Genomic DNA, 20,068 nt, shown 5'->3' on the forward strand with positions numbered 1-20,068 from the left:
TCCCTGAATGTTTGCATGGTGAATTCCTTGCAGTTCTCCCAGCATGTGTACTTACCAATACCTCTTAAATTACTCCTTTAGGGCTCTAAGGTAGTTAATTATCTCCTGGTGTAGAGTACTGCTCACTTACTCTGCACTGGGTTAATTTGCTGCTGTGCTTTAGTGCTGCCCTTCTGTAAACTAGTCCTCTCTTTTGAACTCTTTCCCCCTCTGGATTGCCTTTGCCTGGGGGTGTCCTTGATAAGTCTCTGGAGCTGGCTGTGGCTGCATTCCCTGTGGTTCTCTGGCGCTGGTCTGCTCTTTCCTTCCTAGGAATCCTGAAATCTCTCATTTTATGATCACTTTGGTTTGATTTCCTTTTCATCACTAAATTCTAAAAAGTTCTACAAAACTAAAGTTGAAACTAGAACACCCTCCCGTGTCTTTTATGGCCTGCCAAATTACTTCTGCAGCAAATACTTGAGTATCTTTTTCTCCAGGAGAAATAAAAGAGACGTTTTAATACCAAACTTCATCCATATTCGAATTTTGAAAGTCTTTTGAGTTTTTGTATGCTCTCATGGAGGAGTTTTTTAATCCAGAAAGCCAACAGAAGACTGTTTCAAAGGTTGTCTTCACTCCTTGAAGTAGCTGGGGGAATATTTTTATGACCTACTAATCTAATCCTTTCTGCAAAGCAATTGCAGCTGAAAAACACAGCCTGACCTCAGAAGCTGAACATTGTTTTAAAACATATTCTGCAGCTTTTTAAAACACATCTGGAAGATACTTCCTGAAGAAACTACAGGGGATTCTGTGCCTCATCAGTATAACGGCAACCACAAAGTGATGAGATAGAGCCAGCTGTTATATTGTGAGATATATATATATATATATATATATATATATATATATATGTCTCATAATACCCTTGGGACAGGTTGTCACTGTGCAGCATGATACATATAATCTTTCCTGAGCAGTGAACAGAGCAGAGCTAAGACTGGCAGGGACTTCTACAGCATATAACATATAAATGTAAAAAAGAGGTGAAGATGATAAATCTTATATTGGTACAACACCCAAAGAGAGCATTGGTCTCAGAGTGAAGACTTTATGGTTGATCTGTCTCTTATGGGGCAGATTGAAACCCTACAACTGCAGCCCGTTTTTCCTTTAGGGAAGATTGCTGTTGTTCAGCTATTTGATCATGTCTCTTATTTTCTTTGTTTAAAAAATATTCTGTAATAGTTATTTCAGACCTCTGTAAATGGATGACAAATAGCCACATTTTATTTAAACCAGAACTTCCTTTAAAACCATTTCTTGCCCTGCTTTTAGTGCTATTTCAGTAGCTCTGTGGGTAACAGCAGCATTTTTCTTTCTTTGGAGGTTCCAAATACTAGAAATACTTTAGGGGAGTGATTTTGGGTTCAGTTTATATTCATTCAGATAGGTTATATATCATGGGTGTTACATAACGCCTGTAATTTAAGAGTCCACAATGAAAACAAAACATCTATTACATTCTGAGGCATTTCAAAGGATTGAATAACTATGATTAACTGAATAGGCCATTAGCTACCACTATTACTGCTCAAATGCAGCTGCAATAGCATTTATTTAGTGTTAAAAATATTTGGCAGCACTGCACTTGCAAAAAAAAAAAACCCAAAACTTTACATTTGGAAAGTCCTCTACATTCCTAGGAATCTCCAAAGAAATGGTATTTAAAGGCACCAGACTCAATTTTCCTTGGCTGTAACTGTACAAGAAATATAGTAAGTATATAATTTAGGTGAATATTACATTTTAACAATCTAATACCAACATATGTAGGAATTCAATAATCAAAGTAGCTGTGGGCATGAAGTTTTCTATGGATTGATTAAGCCTTCTCACTCAATTATCTCCATTTTATTGTACATACTTCTGGTCAGGTGCATTTGTTCTCTGCAGTACATACATTTTCCCATGTATTTGGATCACTGAAGAAATATGTTCTGCAATTAGAGAAAAAAATACATACTTGTTCATTTTATAACAACAGAATTACTAATGAAATAATGACAGCAAGATTTTTCTGTTAGTGATATGAGCCAAAGAACTCAACCTAACAGATACTAAGTTATTTACCATATTTTACTTATGGGGTTTTTTTAATACTGTCCTGGCATTGAAATAGATTGTTCTTTTTAGTAAATCTTAAAAACCTTCTATTGCAATACCTTCTTTGGCAATGCCTACTGAAAGCTTTACTTACAGTGAAAGAATTTTTCTTTGTGATGAATTTTTGTTCAAAACAAGAAACAGAATATTTCTTCAATATAGCATTAAGGATCTTCAGATTACTTTTTAGTTTAATATTCTTGGCAGTTGAATCTGATCAGAAACCAACTATCCTCTGAAGTTTCTCTATCTTCTCTGTCTCAAACAACTTGCTAATATATTTCATGATTTCTCTAATGTCAGATCTCTTCAGAAATGGTGGTGGTTACAGTAAGAAGATATTATAGTAATTTGCAAGAATATTTCTGGTTTAAATCCTTTGGTGAAGAGAAATTATATGAATTTGGCTGTGTTGCTCTCTGGAGATCCTTGGCATCCAGAGCAGGCTGCATTCCCCAGCTGACTGGATCTGATGTATAACTTTCTGTAGGTTGGGTGGTCTGTGGTGGAGCCAAGGAGCAGACACTAGCTCTTGTCTTTTTTTAGAAAAAAATACTGTCTCTTCACAACTGAAGTTGAATTTTTTTCCCCATTTCTTGGAAAAAATAGTGTCTGTTGACAATAGTATGTTTGAGAAAACTACAAATTTTGAAGGGCCTAATATTGAATGCCTGATAACTCTGAAACGTCACAAAATTTTAGAAGTGGACATGTGCAAAAGAGATCATTTTAAAAGCAGAGGTATCAAGAGAATGCAACTACCAGTGTTGAAAAACAGATCAGTCTTTGTCAGAGCTAATGGAGAAGAATAATGGTGATGGAGAGGTTTCTTGATATGGAGAGTGCCTGGGTCTGTAGCTCAGAAAAGAAAGATGGGATTGGTAGCTGGTAAAATAATAAGTTTTTGCTGATTGTGATAATTTTTTATACAGAGCTATTTCCATTGTTTTTTGTTAAGAAGGACCATTACAATTTTCTTTTAAGAGACAGATTCAAGCACGCCAAAATGTCTAAAATGTAATATGAGAGAATGTAAAAAAAAAAAAAAAAAAAAAATCTGTTTAACAATTCACCCAGTTAACCCCCCCAGGATGGATTTAATAGTAAGTCATTGGGAGACCATAGCTGGCATCATAGCAGCCTGTAGTCTTCAACAGGAAGAGCCTTGGCAGTGCTCTGGAGCTCTGTCGTCCCATAATGATTATCTAATGCACTTTTTATATGTTGTGGCATTTGATTAGAATAACTGAAGGGAACGAGCAGTAACACCAATGTAGATTGAATCAATGTTTTTAGAATTTGCAGAGAGGCAGCTGACTAGAAAATGGAGTTAATGATCTGAAACAAAATGACCTACAGGAAGATTATCTTCTGCTTATTTAATGCTGGACTGATCTACCATCAATACAGAGACATTTATAGAATAACAAGAGTATGGAAGTAAGAAGCATTCTGTTTACATAATTTATAAATTCTATTTAAGTTGCCAAAATATTTTTAGTGCCAGGCCCAACCAGACAGAATCAGACTGGAATTACTGACTTTCTGATCAATAGCAGCTGAGGTCACAGAGAAACCACAAGTAATGACAAATCATAACTTGGACCTAAAATAAGATTATTTAAGTCATTAATTAAAGCTAAGTATAAATGATTGCATTTAAATGTAGACTGATATTTTCAAGCAATTTTTAGGATCTTTAAGAGAAGCTCCTTGTTGTAAGCTTCACCTGTCCTGCCTAGACATGCATTTCTAATTCATCAGGGACATAATTCCTGCACTGTAGCAATTGGAAACAGTATTTCCACTGTAAAGTGAGAACTGTGAAGGACATGTGGAAAGCAGGCTAATGGTCTCCGTTGCATGGCTAAGCCCAGGTAGAAGACACAATTGTTAGACAGCAGAAGGGACACAGGAAACTAATTCATTCTGCAGATTGACAAAACCCTAGCAGGCAACTGCAGATGGGTGGGTACCTTTCATCCAAAGGAGATGCTGCAAGATCAGGATAAAATTTAGTTGTACAAATAGGAAGTCAAGCATTCAATGAAATAAGTACAGTTTCTGCAATTACTTTTTGAAGACAGCAAAACAAGGGAGGGGGGAAAAAAGTGTATTTCATAGTTGTGAGGTACTTCTGAGCCATTGGTGCAGTTGTGTAAAAAAAAAAAAGTGAAATGCTGTCTTAGGACATATCAAGCAAAGTAACTCCAGCAGAGAAAGTGAAGTTATCAGTGTCTTTATCATAGAATCATAGAATCACTTAGGTTGGAAAAAGGCCTTTAAGTTCATCAAGTCCAACCATTAACCCAGCATTGCCAAGTCCACCACTAAACCATGTCCCTAAGGACCAGTTCTACATGTCTTTTAAATACCTCCAGGGATGAGGACTCAACCACTTCACTGGGAAGCCTGTTCCAGTGCTTGACAACCCTTTTCATAACAAAAAGTTTCCTAAGATCTAGTCTAAACCTTCCCTGGTACAATTTGAGGCCATTTCCTTTTGTCCTGTTGCTTGTTACTTGGGAGCCCAGACTCACCCCACCTGGCTACGACCTCCTTTCAATGAGTTGTTGAGAATGATGAGGTCCCCTCTGGGCCTTCTTTTCTCCTGGCTAAACACCTCCAGCTCCCTCAGCCACTCCTCACAGGACTTATGCTCCAGACCCTTCACCAGCTCCGTTGCCCTTCTCTGGACTCACTCCAGCACTTCAGTGTATTTCTTATAGTGAGGGACCCAAAATTGAATACAGGACTTGAGGTGCAGCCTCCCCAGTGGCATGTACAGGGGGGACAATCACTGCCCTGGTTCTTCTGGCCACACTATTTCTGATTCAGGCCAGGATGCCTTTGGCCTTCTTGGTCACCTGGGCACAGCGGGCTCATGGTCAGCTGCTGTTGACCGGCACCCCAGGTCCTTTTCCCCTGGGCCACTTCCCAGCCACTCTGCCCCAGCCTGTAGCTCTGCAAGGGGTTGTTGTGACGCAAGTGCAAGATGTGACACTTGGCTTTGTTGAACCTCATACCACTGGCCTCAGCCCATCAATCCAGCCTCTCCACATCCCTCTGGAGAGCCTTCCTGCCCTTCAGCGCATCAACACTCCCACCAAGCTTGATGTCATGTACAAACTGACTGAGGATGCGCTTGATCCCCTCCTCCAGAACATCAGTAAAGGTATTAGACAGGACTGGCTCCAACACTGAGCCCTGGGGAACCCCTTTGTGGCCGGCCACCAGCTGGATGAACTCCATTCACCACTGCTCTGGGCCCAGCCATCCAGCTATTTTTTAACTCAGTGAACAGTGCAAGAACTCCTGCCCAAGCCAGGAGCAGCCAGTTTCTCCAGGAGAATGCTGTGTGAAATGGTGCCAAAGTCCAGGTAGACAATATGCACAGACTTTCCCTCATCCATTAGCAGGGCATCTTGTCATGGAAGAAGATCAAATTGGTCAAGCAAGACCTGCCTTTCATGAAGCCACAGTGGCTGGGCCTAATCCCCTGGTTGTCCTGCACATACCATATCATGGCACTCAAGATGACCTGGTCCATGACCTGCCCTAGGACCAAGGTCAGGCCGACAAGCCTCTAGGTCCCTGGATTCTCCTTTGGACCCTTCTTGTAGACAGGCATCACATTTGTCGACTTCCAGCCATCTGAGACCTCACTGGTGAACCAGAACTGGTGATAAATTATGGAAAGTGGCTTGATGAGCACTTCTGCCAGCTCTTTCAGTATCCTTGAATGGATCCCATCCAGCCCATAGACTTGGGTCTGTCTAAGTGGTGTAGCAGGTCACTAACAATTTCCCCTTGGATTACAGAGGCTTCATTCTGCTCCCTATCCCTGTCTTGCAGCTCAGGAGTCTGGGTTCCCCAAGAAGTACTGGTCTTTCTAATAAAGACTGAGGCAAAGAGGACATTAAGAATCTCAGCCTTTTCCTCAGACTTTGTTGCTATGTTTCACCCCACATCCAGTAAAAGATGGAGTTTCTCCTTAAGAAACATTTTTTATTGTATTTTATAGCTCTAGTCAGATTAAGTTCTAGTTGGGTTTGAGCCCTTCTAATTTTTTCCCTGCATAATCTCACAAGATCCCTGTAGTGATTTGGAGTTCTCTGCCACTTCTTCTAAGGGTTATAAACTTTTTCTTTTCTCCTGAATTCCAGCCAAAGCTCTCTGTTCAGCCAAGCCGATCTTCTTCCCCAACAGTTCATCTTTTGACATGTGGGATGGCCTGCTCCTGCACCTTTAAGATTTCTTTCTTTTAGAATGTCCAGCCTTCCTGAATTCCTTTGCCCTTCACGACTGCCTTCCAAGGGACTCTGTCAACCAGTCTCCTAAGCAAAACTGTGTAGGATAAAGTCTCATCACTCTTATGCCCTGAGACTCATGTTCCAGTAAGTTTAAATCAAAATGGAAGACACTCAGAAGAAGCTAGGGAAAGAACAGGAAAGCCAAGAGGCAAGGGGATGCTAACAGATGTTGACTTAACCTAATAAATCAAAACTTGGGAAAGAGACTGTGAACACGGTCTCTCTAAGAACCTCCAAGTAGTGCACCCCCCAAAAAAGAGAAAATACCCTTATTGTCAACACAAACATCAGGGTTATAAATTGTTCATGAAAATGTAGGCTTCAAGTTAGGAAAAAATTATTCTAGTCATCAGAGCAATGAACTTCTGGAACAGTAAGCAAAAAGATGTTAAAAAGTAAAAAAAAAAAAAAAAAAAAAAAAATTGGATAGAGCTTGGCCAGTTAATGCAGTTAATGGAAAGGAATAGGAGAGGCCTGCATGCAACCTTTCTGTATCCTGTTCCCCTATTTTGTACCTCTCTATTCCACATAGTAAAGGACTATGGAGTGTTTTGCCTGCTCCAGAGTTTGCTGTCAGGAACCAGATGCTCATAGGTATTCAGTAAAAAATGAAGAGACTTCAGTTGTGAGAAAGAAGAAAAATCCTGGGTGTTCGGGTTGTCTCAGGATTGCCACAAGCCATCAGTGTCTTGCAGCCCTGACAAACACCCAGAGAGGTTTAAGAACTTCAAGTCCATCTCAAGATAAGGGTACTGCTTTTGGGTTTCATCTCATTTCTTCCATGCTGCTTGAAGCCCAACCAGGAGTTCTTACTTTGAGACAGTACAGGGAGCTGCTATGTCCTGGTGGCAAAATTTGTTAGCCAATTCCAGCTGATATTCAGTGATTGTGCAGTGGCTTTTTATTTTCTTTGTCCCAGCATGCCCATGTATAGGAACACACCAGCCCCACAGCTGGGAGGCAGCGACAGCCAACCCTACCTCTTGGGTGAGAGAGGTGCTGGTGCTGAGCGCTCTCTTCCTGCTGGCTCACAGCCCAGCAAAAACAGCACTTTGGGACAAATTCCATTCTCTGGAACCTGGCAGCAAACAGCTCCCTGAATCAGCCACGGGTACCTGTAGGCTGACCCAACTCCTGCAAGCTGAAGAGGTCCAGGTTATTTTAAGGCTTCTCCTGCAGGACTGATGCAGCGTGGCAGCAGTCACACTGTCGGCTCCCAGCTCTCCCACGGAACTTGTGGCTGTGGTGGGGATGCTGTCACCATTCCTGCCAGCTTTTGGCACCACCCCACCCTGAGCTTGTCCTCACAGCTTCACAGCTTCAGTGCATACCAAAAGGGTTCTCTTGAACTGCCCCTGCTGTGTTATGGATGTGCCTTTTCCTTGAAGCAAACCAGAAGCATTCCTGCAGTCAAGCTCAGCTGAGGAGAGATTAAGGCTGTTCTTCATTGACACCTTGAAGTGTTGTTTGCAGTTTCCAGCTCACACCGTCTGCCATTCCGTAGCCACACCAATGAGCACTGTTTGGCTTGAATGTAGATGAAGTGTTCTAGCAAGTATGTCAAGAGTTGGCTCATGACCAAGCTTCAGTCATGTAAGTGTGTAGACATACCCCCAAACAAACTTAAATCTTTCTCTCCATTGTGGCAAGGAAGAGCAGGATAACTGCGTCAGCCAGTAAAGCTGACAGTATATTTGGATGTTTCTTGTCATACAAATGCCAAATATTTAAAAATTGTGCCTTCCAAGATTATGAGACTGGCTTTAAAATAGTGTAATCTTAAAATTAAGGCTCTAGAAATCCCTTTTATCTTCTGCTTTTCTCAGATCCTTCTGAGCCTATCAGCACCTAAAAATCACATTTTCCACCTTTACTTTGCATCTATGAGCATACAAAAATGAACTAAAATATGAAAACTCCTGTTCATACATGAACAACTCTCTTCAGAAGGAGGAGTTTTGCAGAAAAACATCACATCGTGGAGCTCACAAAATGCTCTCTGGAGCTGATAATGCTAGATTTTATAAAGCCAGGGACTGAAGTGGCCCAAGTTTGCACAGCTGCAAGAATGATATAGTTCAGATTACAGAATTCTTGCTGACAGAAGATACATGTGGAGTGAAAAACACCAGGTATAGATTACCTGAAAGGAACGGAAGAAAGTAAAAAGGTCAGAGGGGACTACAGTTGTTGTCTTGTGCAGTGCAGTATGAGCATTTCAGTCACACACCAGGGAAACTGCTTCAAGGCTGTCAAATTCTTCCTTCAGCCCAGAACTCACCCACTCCCATAAAAAGTTACTTGATCCCAGCCTATTTTGGAGGACTGGCAACTGGATTATCACTTGGTACCCTAATCAGGTTTTATCTACAGAATGCAGTGTGCCACTGGAGTGTTCATTTCTAACTGATACCACATACACCACCATATTCAGTGCAGAAAAGCCTTGAAAGTTCTTCACATTTTTAAATTGTGTTACATAGGATTTTTTTCTAATGGTTTTTAATTGTTCTAAATGGCACACTGCTTGTGTTTAAACTGTATGCTACTTTTTTAAACTGTTTTGTGTGATTGTTAAATTAGCAGATTCTTTTTAATTTAAAAATACACTTCTAAATAAATCCTCTGAAAGTTTAGAGACTTTGTTATCCATTGTAATTAAGTATAGTTTAAATTAAGCACATTGTTACTTCCCTTTAGTCTTATATCCCCAGTGACTTTATGATATCAAGACTCAGATATATTCTAATACTTAATATTTGTCTTTTAATTTGTTTAAAAAATTAAGTATAAGAATCTTTTGTGTACAGATACAGAAATAATACAGCAGTTCAGATATTGAACATCACTGCAATTTTTTCCCCCAAGACCCCCTAGGCTGAGTCATAGAAAACACCCTCTTAATTTTCAAATTTCCTACTGCCTCTTCATGTATGACAGCACAATATATAAAACATCATATGATGTTCCAAGTATTATTATTATCCTGATAGAGGCTTCTCTAACATCAGGGACAAGGGCTTCATAATGTAATTCAAGTATTGCAATGATCAGCATTCCTGTAGTGTAAAGCTTAAGATGTCTGACCTCAAGGAACAAACAGATTGAGGTATTTCATTATCAGGAATCTAGTCTCTACCCATAAACTTTCACTGAAATTTAAAGTCAGTTAAATTATGTAGGTTTTTTGCTGCTTGCTAAAATGAAGAAGTTTTGCACTTTCTATGAATCTCTACTTGATAACTGCAGTCTTAATTACAGTGAATGTTACTAATTTTCCCCATCAGCCAACTCACTAACGTTCACTATTTAAATACAGACTCCTGTTTCTCCTTTTGAAAAAAAGGCATGGGACTCATCTCACTTTACTCTTGCAGTACATTTACACTGCTAAGCTGACTTCTGCCTCTAGTATAGAGTGAGAGCTGTGCAGTGGGGGTGGGACACCCACACACCTCTCATGGCTGCTCCTGGCACTTGTGTTAGGCACTTAAACGAGACTGGCACAAATTCTCCTGCCATCACTGAGTGGCTCCAGATAACTCTGGTTGGATACTGACATTTATCATGGGTTTGTTTGCCATGGATTGCAAAGAGAACAATGATGATGTTTTAAGACAGGAGTGACCATGATACATCTTTCCATGTCAACAAGGTATCAGCTCTTCTGGTCCTGAGCAAGCTGCTGCCTGGACTTTCAGTTATGCTTCTGATTGAACAGTTTGTCTCTCTTTCCCTGTCACTGTTAGCAAAATCTTGACTCTCAGAAGTCCTAGCCCTTTTGACAAAAAGACAAAAGTAATTTTGGTATCTGTATGTCTAAAATTATTGATAAAATCTCTTAAATCTCTATAATTTATAATCCCTAGATCTGTTCTCATTAAGGGGCAGACATCTGCTTTGTCTCAGCTTCAGGACTTTTGACTTGCTGTAACAAGGAGGTTTTTTGTGGGAGTCTTTCTCTGCCTTGGTCAGACAGCAGGCTGTACATAATGAGCAGTCCTGGGCCAGACTGGCTCACCCATCCTTTATCCTATTTCCTTCTTTTCCACTGGAGAAAGCTGAGAGTATTTGTGTGCACTTTTTATGTGGCTGTCTCTCTGTCATCACGTGTATTTCAGAGGAAGTCAGTCTCCCTTTTCTTTTACTGGAAATCCAATGGGATATATCCCTAAATATCAAATCAAATTTTGTGTTAATTGAAGGTGGGCTTTGTGTTGTATTTCAACTTCTGCTGGCCTCCAATTCTTCCAGTCCAGAAGGAACTGGGGGCTCTGTTTCCACCTTGGGAAGCAAGTTATTTCACTTTTCTGAGTAGCACAGATGGCACAAACAAAATAAATCATAGAGTGAACAATAGAAAAGGTCTGCTAATAACCCAGATTAGGTTATGAAGAGTAATCTGTGCTTCCTGTATTTGTGGAATCGGCCTGTATCTCCATAAAGATTAATGTAAATGGTAACTTTTTCTTTGCATAGCCCAATATGACCATTCCTGTTGGTCTTAGCAGTCTTGTTCAGTATGTTTCTGATCATGATATCTTTTGCAAGATAAGCAATAAACAGTAATTTTGCAGCCTGGAGTTTTGTGAAGTTGTGCAACTCATTTGTTTCTAAACGGTAGTGTATGTGTTAGTTGTTTTCTCAGTGGAGCATTTCATTGAGCAAAATTCAATTTTAAAAGGCTGTGAAAGACTTCCATTAAGTCTAAATTGAACAATATTTCAGTAAAGCACATGCTTCACACTAGTGGCCATATAGATGTGAAATCAATTGTTAGCAAGACTGTGTTATCACTTGAAATCTTTTCTCCATAATGGTTCTATTTTCAAAGTCTATACAATTCTTCTTAAAATATATTTGCTAATATTAGCTGCTTTATTTTAACGAGGCTGTATGGCAAAACATTTCAGTTGTTATTATTCTTATGTGTGCTAGGGAAACTGGGCTAGAATAAATTATCATTACATGATAATTATGTGAAATTACATGATACATGAAATTATTTGGAAACCATATACAAACAGCAGTTCTCAATGATACACCATTAAGTGAAGCTCTTAAATTGTTGTTCTCTTGTTCCAGTAATATTCAGTATTCTCACTGACAGCTTGGATGAAAGGTTAGAACATACATTTAATAAATTCATAGAGCAGAGCAAGTGTGTTGGAAGCAAGGCTATGGAAAACAACAAAGTAAAGATGAAGTAGTGGAGCACCCTAGAAACTATGGGGTTTCCAGCAGTTAAATTAGAGCAAATGCAGAACTATACATAGAGCTCAACAAATCAGCTGCAGATGGGAAACAACTGGCCAAGCAGCAGTTCTGTAGAAATGACCTGGTCCCAGGCTGAACATGTGCTGTTGATGTGCTACTTCAAAGGCCAGGCTCTAGAAAAGGGAGTAACAAAGCATCAAATGTAGTTATTTTGCTTCAGTCAGCACTGGTAAGGCCTCAGTGGAAGAGCTTCCCCCACTTGCAGGCACTGCAGCTCAGGTAGGGTCCAAGAAGTGATCAGTCTGGGCTCAAAGATCTAAGGCACATGGGCCTTCAAGGAAAGATTGAAGTGTTGTTTAGTGTAGAGCAGAGCAAACAAAGTCATCAGAGACACCTTCTTGTAGCAATGGGTGGCTGTGAAGAGTAAAGGATTCAGCTGCCATGTGTGCTGTTGGTAGAGGAAAGCAGTAATAGGTTAGATCTCAGCAAGGATGATTTAGTATAAACATCAGGAAAAAATGTAAGCATCAAGGAAAAGTGGAGCCCTGGAATAGGTGGTATAGGGGGAATTAATGGAATCATCAACCATTCAGATGTTTAAAAATAGGTTAGACAAACATCAGCAGGTATTGTATTGGTCAGGGTGGGCAAAGCGATCTCTCAAATCACCTGCTACCTCTGTTCCTTTAGTGATTTCTATTTATGTGATAATTATAAGAATAATAATTATACATAAAAAAAGTAATTTGTATAGCTCCAGAAAATTTCAGGGTATGTAGCCAAAAATCTAGCATTGGTTCTGGAATTTATTGCATGGCTTTTGTATTTACATTAGATTGAAGAATTATAGTTCTCATCATTTTGCCCATTCAGTACTGCTTGAAATTAATAGGGTCTGATGGCTTTGTGAACTGTCTTTGTGCAATAAATATATGAACATAGTCAAATGTCTGTGGTAGGATATAACGCATTCATACTCATAAGAAATGTTGGTCTTTAACCTACTCACAGTCCATGGAAAAAGATGGACTTCTTCAGATTACCTAGGGAGTGGGGGAATCACCCTCTGGGGGTACCTTTGCCTCCCCTTCTACATATTCTGCAGCAAATATGTATTGGAGATATATTCTTGGTCTTTCGTGTCTTAGTCTGTGATACTAAAAGTTTGATTTTCTCTGGATTTCACAGAGGACTATCTGAAAAAATTGTAATTGGCAGGAAATCAGAATAGAAAATGTAGAGGTCAGTTTTGACCGTTGGTTCTGTGAAACCCATTCAATGGGTCATTTATGAAGGTTTTATAGTTGTTATCAATACATAATGAACATGACCAATATGTGTTAGAGATAGTTCTACAACAGACTCATATAGGCCACTTATTAACCTGTTGGATTCTCACTCATTGTCTGTTAATCCTCTAGATTGTTTACTCTGTGTCTTGTGTACGGTGTGTGTTAGAGACAATACAGCACTTTAATCCAGAAAATCTGCTATACAAAATTAATTTTTACAAGGATAACATTTTATTGATGTTTTCAAAGTAGTATGGTACTGGACACTTATTTTTTAAATAATTGTATGTTTAATCCTGAGTAATGTTTTAGGAACCATACAGTATAAGGCTTTTCTCCCTCATAAGCATCGTGTGGCTAACAGAGAGACTGTAAAATTTATCCCAAATCTTTTCTTAATGAAACATTTGCTATTGCATGGCTAAAAAAAAAAGTCTCATTTATAGGGCTTTTTAAAAATTGGAATTCAACTCCAGCAACCAGTGATGACTAGTTATTGTTCCTTTTGTCAACAGGCAAGATGAAGGAAGTTCTGGCAGCTTACCATGTCCCGGGCTCTGCAGAGCTAAGTGAGAAGTGCGCCCATGTTCTAGCACGCATCACATCACATCGATCTTGGGTCTGGAGTGCCAGAAGGATCCCAGCGCTGCGCTCTGAGACGGCTCTGAGCACCTCAGTACCCCGTTTTTGACAGAACCCAGGGATGGCAATATTACACACCAGTATTACCTGTCTGGGGCAGGTTTAATTTTATAAATTAAAACAATAAACTCTATGAGTTTCTAGACCATATTTGTGCTGTTGAGGATGATCTGCTCAGATGAACAGTTTTGCATCCATCGAAGAGACAGGTTCTTCTGCTGGACCAGAAGATGACAGTGGACTGTATATTGTAACTAATACCATTTGTAGAATCTCCTAGTGCAAATAATTGAAGAACAGGTTGCAAGAAAATCCTGTAGGGAATAAGACATGCTTTGTTTTGATCTACAGATTTTTAAAGAAGTTTTGTTTTTTTAAAGATAACCACTTTTACATAACACTATGTGTGCAGTCTATGTGCAGCTCTTCACTGTGGCTGTCTGTATTCCAGAGATGATGAATTCCTTGTAAGACACTTCAACCTTTTAAAATTTGTGATGAATCCTTAAATTATAAAAGTATAATGACAAACTATAAGGGAAAACTTCTAGGGTTTTTATTTGACCAGATGTTTCCAATTACTTCCTGTTAGTGTCCTAAAAGGAGAAGGAAAAGGCAGGAAGTAGAAATTAAATACAAAAACCCCCACATTGCATTTCTTTTTTTGGCATATGCACATATCTAAATGTGTGTTTGATCTAATATCCAAGGAGAGAGAAACAGCTAAAAGTTAGCTGAGGCATCACACGAAGGGTCTGTGTTTTTGGGCTGTATTTGCTAATTTTGTCTCTTGAATAGCTATAGAAAAGAAGGAATATGAATATGCCCCACCATATGTGAAAAGGACATACTTGCCATTCCTTTATTTATTTTTGCTCTTTCAAAAATTAAAGTGTCAGTTATTTGGAATGCTGTAGTCTGTGGTCTCTTTACACTTGTTTAGTGAGATCCTTTCAGCAAAATCATTCCCTTTACAGTGTAACTGCATGGTGACCACAGCTTTGGGCCTGTATAATAAAGATCTAAATTTAAAATTTTTTTTCTCATCATTTTCTCTATTTTTATGCTGTATCTGCAAGTCTTTAATTGGAGTCCTGCTCATTGCTGATCACTGGTTAGAATATTCAGCAAAAAATGTTAGAGAGGAAGGTATTTGCATGGTTGAACGTTGTTCTCCTTTGTATTATTATTTACAACAGATTAGAGGGCAGATACAAAATGTTAGCAAATCAAAAGGGATGCCTAAATTCAATTTGCTTGAGCCCCTGGGACAATAAGGAGATCAGGCTCTTTGCATCCCAGATTTAAGGCCATGTTCAAGTATTTGGCATCTGGTCTCTATTAATTAGTAATCCTGGAAAAGTATTGGAGGAAAAAACTGCAGAAAAGTTGAGTCTAAGCTGGCTTTGATTTGCTGTGTGTGATATATTGTGCTGAACACACAGCTGTTCTGTACAGCAGAGTTCAAAAGCCAATCAGATTCGTTTTACTTCCTCCTTATTTCCTTCTCCAAAGGAAGAGAAAATTTTAAATTATAAAAATGTTCTTCATGTAACAATTAAGTTTGTGGGAGCAAAAACTGCACATTGCATTTCAAAAATTAATGTGGTCCTGACGAGGCTGCCTTAGCCATGCTGCATTATAGCAGGGGTTAGTCCCACTATGGTTAGCTCATAGCAAATATCTGAACAGAACATGTCTGAAACCTTTTAGTTGGGTATCACTGTTGTCCTGCATCTTATGTAGTCGCATATGGATGGCAGAGTGCTCACTGCTGTGACACCTGTACCAGTGCATTTAGACACAAATAGGGGCAGACACCAGTGTCTCAGTGCAGTTTCCTGATCAATTTCAGCTAACCTAAGGCTGAGCTCCTGCTCACCTTCTGTCCTGCTCACACCTTCCCACGACTTCCATCAAGAGCTGCACACCTAAGGCTTCCTGGTCTGACTGAAAACATCCTTGTGTAAGAGTTTCGCTCATGTGCCAGCTCTGACACCAGGGAGATGGTGGGAAGGAAAACCTTTTTATCGGTGGTTTAGTTTTAGGTTGGCTTACACTGATAGAGGACCCATGTTCTCAGGTGCTTCTGTGATTTAACTAATCTTGTTACCTAAACTTTTTGTTTCAGCACATTGCTTCACTATGGCTGAGGTGTTCTTTAATTCAGTAACACCACAAAGAAAGTAAAGCACTGGAAATTAACTAAATCCTTAGAAAATAATACTAATGGCATCTTTAAAACTACTTGCACAGTGGCAGTATTTGAGGTACCAGAAAAACACAATTCCACAAAAGTAGTATATTCCTGCCATTCAAATTACTCCGAATATCAAAACTTTTTCAGAAAGAGAGAAGCGAAAGCTGTGGGCCATAACAGTACCAGGGCAGCCCAAGCCTGCTGTGCTAGCAGACCCTTCGCTATTAATGAGGTTTATGCTCAGTATGTGGGCAGCTGGACCCACCAGAACTGTACATTCTTCAGCTTGACCATGGCACCATTTGAATATGAATGGCAAGAATGAATTGCCCCAAGAGCAGGGCCTTATTTTGAAGAAATGGCTTTTTGTCTGTGTCAGAGGCTGCTGAAGTCTGACCATCCTGTTGGGTGAACTTTTCTGATGAGAATTGTGACTGTTGCCCATCTGTTGAAGGAGTGATTAAAAAACAAAACACAACAAAACAGGCAAACCTCTTGGCCCTGCAGTAAGGGCAAGGGTTGAAGCTTTTTGTTCTTTAGATGAATCCCCCTTTGAGGTGCCTCACCGTGCTTTCCCTTGGCATCTGGACAAGCCCTTCTTTGTGAAAGGACATGAATATGGAGAGACCTGCAGTGCACCCGTCTCTTCAGTCTGCTTCAAAGGAAAGTTTCAAAAGTCATTATTTTCTGGCAACTTTAAACATCTGAATGGGAGCAGTGCTGGCTCTACAAACAGTATGAGCTGACTTTGATGACTTGGAGCAATTCAGTATTTGCTCAACTAGAACAAATACTAAATGTGGTCTGTGCAGCTTAGCAGGCAAGGGTGTTGGTTTTGCTGACTGAATGTAATGTGTGAATATGGATTTCACATTCAAATAAGATGGTCTTAAGTAATTTCCTTAGCAGACAATAATCCATTCCGAGAATAAGAACATCTGTTCAGGGCCCAGACTGGAAATAAATTGTAGGTTTAGAGACAGATCTTTTGTCCAACATTGTTTGGGCACTAGACATGTAAGAAACAGTTGACTCCAGGTCACAGCTGGGATTTCGATGACAAAGTATGAGCATGTCTCTGCTACAGCTGAGCACACCAAATCTTACCTGTGACTGCAGTTCTGTTCCTGCTGCTGGTCTGCACTGCTGGGATAGCACAGGCTTTTACGAACATCAGCTTGCTTTAGATTGCTTTCAGTTACATTCCCTTGGGTTTGAACTATGTGTGTGTGTATATGCTGCTTTTGATTCATCCTATACATACACAGAAAACCCCACCAGTAGTCATCAAATGGTTATATTTGTTGGCTATTATTCAAAAAAGCCCAAGTTTTTTAGAAACTATGATCATATTTCATAAGCAATTATGTACCTTACTTTTAAAATTCTCTGTTGCAACCTTCATCTAGGAATCTACATTTAGCTTGGATAGTGGGAGAAAGTTCTTTACTGTGAGGGAGGTGAGGCACTGGAACAGGTTGCCCAGAGAGGTTGTGTGTGTCCCATCCCTGGAAGTAGTCAAGGCCAGGTTGGATGGAGGTCTGAGCAACCTGGTTCAGTGAAGTTTCCTTGCCTGTGACAGGGGATTTGAACTAGATGATCTTTAAGATCCCTTCCAACCCAGGCCATTCTATGATTCTGTGAAATCTTGTCAAATATTAGCTAAGGGAGTCTCACAGAAGTTTGCAGGCAGTGTATCATTTATTCTAATGTGTAAGTAGATAAACCAAGTCACCAGAGAGCTAAGTAACTTCATGGATATTTCACAAGAAGTTGCTTCACTGCAATCAACAATAAACAAAACTAATGGTCATGTAAGGAAGCCAACATCTTAAGAAGTTATCGCATGATTTTTGTTACTCCCTGTTGTGCTTGCCTTCTATGTGAAGAGAGCTCTTCTGTCAGCAGCTTCACTTCACCTCAGCTGCTCTGAGAGTTCTGCACCCATCCCCTCTACATCTTGCAAGAAACAATTATGTTGTATTACTCTATATGATAACCTCAACTGCCCTCCAGGACTCGCTGTGAAGAGCCAGATCTTATCACTGTTTTGTTAAACTCCATGCCAGAGCTGAAAGTTCCCCTTTCCACCAAGGCTCCCTATTGCCAGCACAAAGCTTTAAAATGTTTTCTACCTATGTGTTACTACCACTAGAAAAAAACAGAAAAATGTTTGATCAACTTCAAAAGAAAAACCAGTGTGATAAAAGTTGCCACCTTCCAACTCAGAGGGAAACAGGTCAAAGAGTTCAATGAAATGTTCCTGAATGTAGAAGCAGGACGCAGTGCTTGCAGAGGGCTGTGGGAGCTGTGCCCTGCTTGACCTGCCTGCAGGGACCTGCTGCCAGAGCTACTGTGAGGCAAAAAGCACTGTCCTCCCATGGCCCCACAAAGCACATTTTGTGGCAGATGAGCTTTGGCAGGAGAAGGAAAGCTTTTCCTAGCTCATTGTTACTCCTGGTGACAGCACAGCCATCACAGCGATAGCAGACACTGAATGGGAACTGGACTGGAGCTGTCTGTATTGGCAATTTGCTGCATTTTCAAAGCAATAATTAATTACTGTACTGAGTTCCCAGGGCGTGTGGTGAATTCTCTATCAGTGGGAATACTTAAGTCAAGCTTTGTGACCATTCAAAGGGTGGTGAATCCTGGTGCAGGCAGAAGGGATGTGCTTGATGTGGGGACTTGTTGCTGACATGTGCTCTTTGCAGGATCAGGAGGACCTCAAAGCTGGTGATCAGAATGACCTTGAGCTCTCTGTTATCTAATCCCAGACTCCTTTCACAGCCACCACTCTCTTTTGACGCTAATACTCACTTTGCCTTCAGACTAGAGAGTTTGTGCTCTGTCTCCATAGGGAGCTGGCAGTGCGGGTCTGTAACCATCAGCGGGTATCAGAAAGACAGCAATTTCAGTTGTACCTTGTAAAAGTCAGCCAAATAATGAAGTTTTTATTAAAATCCCAACTGTGTAAGTTCAGACTGAACAACAACAAAAAATCCTTACTCTTACTTAGGCACAAAGTGTCCTATTAAATCCATTTTGAACTGGAAAATCAGTAACTAGATATTCAAAATTGCTGAAACCTATTGCCTTCAGTAAAATTCTGGAAGCTAGCCAAAACCAGGAGAGTGTTTACTTCTTTGTGTGCAAGAAGTTTTGTTTTGAAAAATGGGCAAAATTATATGTCATATCCAGATCAGATTCCTACCACAGAAGTGCTATAAAATATGTTTGTTAGTCTTGCTTTTTGCTGCGACACTGAAGTGTCCTGTGCATTACAGATTTGGACAGTTTCAGGAATTCTTTCCCCTGAGCCTTGTATTTAGCAGATTTTGTCAGGTGGATTTCTTATCAAAAGCCCTCATGAGGCCCAGGTTCTGCTGTTCAGTTTATTTTGGTTTTGTTTCTATTGTTTGTCAACAGAAGAGCTGCAAAATAAACATCAGAATGTAAAAGTGAGTCCAGGTAAGCTAAGGCAGAGCTGCATGCTTTCCAGCTGGGAGACCCTGTCTGATGTTACACACCCCCTCCCACTCCCCAGCAGTGGGTATATTAAGCAACTCATAAGTGCTGTTCTGAAGTTTGTGTGTTGAAAGCCCTGCTTGGTTCTCCATGTGAGATGCTGATGTGAGGTGCAAATACCTTGGCTTTCTTTAGCTTGGGTAAGAACTGAAGCACTAGCAGACCTGGGGAATAGGCTTTCTGAAGAAGTCAAGCCACGAGTTGGCAGAGATGGGACCTGTCATGTTTGTTTCCTGAAATCACTCCTTTCCACAGCAGGGGAAGCAGGAATGGCCTCTAGTGTAAGTAAAACCATCCCTGCAGAGTTTGAACAATTACTGTCATCTCTATCTGGAAGACACTCAAAGGAATCTTTTCTGTTGTTGTTGGGGGTTTTTTATTCTTTTTTGGAGTGCATATTGTGTACATCGGCCAATTCTTTTTCCATGGGCATTCTCGCAGCCTCCCTGAGTTTACCACAGTGACACAGTAAGAGAAAGGCTTGTTAGCATAGCTTCGAAATTGTTGTCATCTCTTCACTCACTAATGCAGCTTAACTTCACATAACTGATTTCAAGTGCTGTAACAGTAAGAAAAACATGACATTTACTTAGCTGTTAATGTAATGTCCAAAGACAATGCTGTTCATTCCTATTCCAGCTCCGCTTCTCAGACAGTTTTACAGTCAAGTTCTGCAGGGAATACCAGAGCAGTGATTCATCGTTAAGGGCAGCCCATCCTCCCATCTC

At 40.2% G+C, this 20,068-nt stretch overlaps 1 protein-coding gene across 2 annotated transcripts in view; it reads left to right on the forward strand.

Annotated features, from left to right (window-relative positions):
- The window catches only part of SCAF8 (SR-related CTD associated factor 8), a 155,282-nt gene that overhangs the window by 77,247 nt on the left and 57,967 nt on the right, over positions 1-20,068 (forward strand). The window contains exon 21 of one of the 2 annotated variants that reach the window (XM_042016673.1): positions 13,486-17,960. The exons of the other annotated variant lie outside the window; for it this stretch is intronic. The gene's annotated coding sequence lies outside the window, so the exon portion shown is untranslated. Of the gene's footprint in view, positions 1-13,485; positions 17,961-20,068 lie in introns of those variants that run through there. 2 annotated transcript variants of the gene reach the window in all.

The sequence above is a fragment of the Corvus kubaryi genome, unplaced genomic scaffold (assembly GCF_017639235.1).
Source record: "Corvus kubaryi isolate FWS band 111438036 unplaced genomic scaffold, C.kubaryi_AGA036_p1.0 split3-73, whole genome shotgun sequence".
Taxonomy (NCBI): domain Eukaryota; kingdom Metazoa; phylum Chordata; class Aves; order Passeriformes; family Corvidae; genus Corvus; species Corvus kubaryi.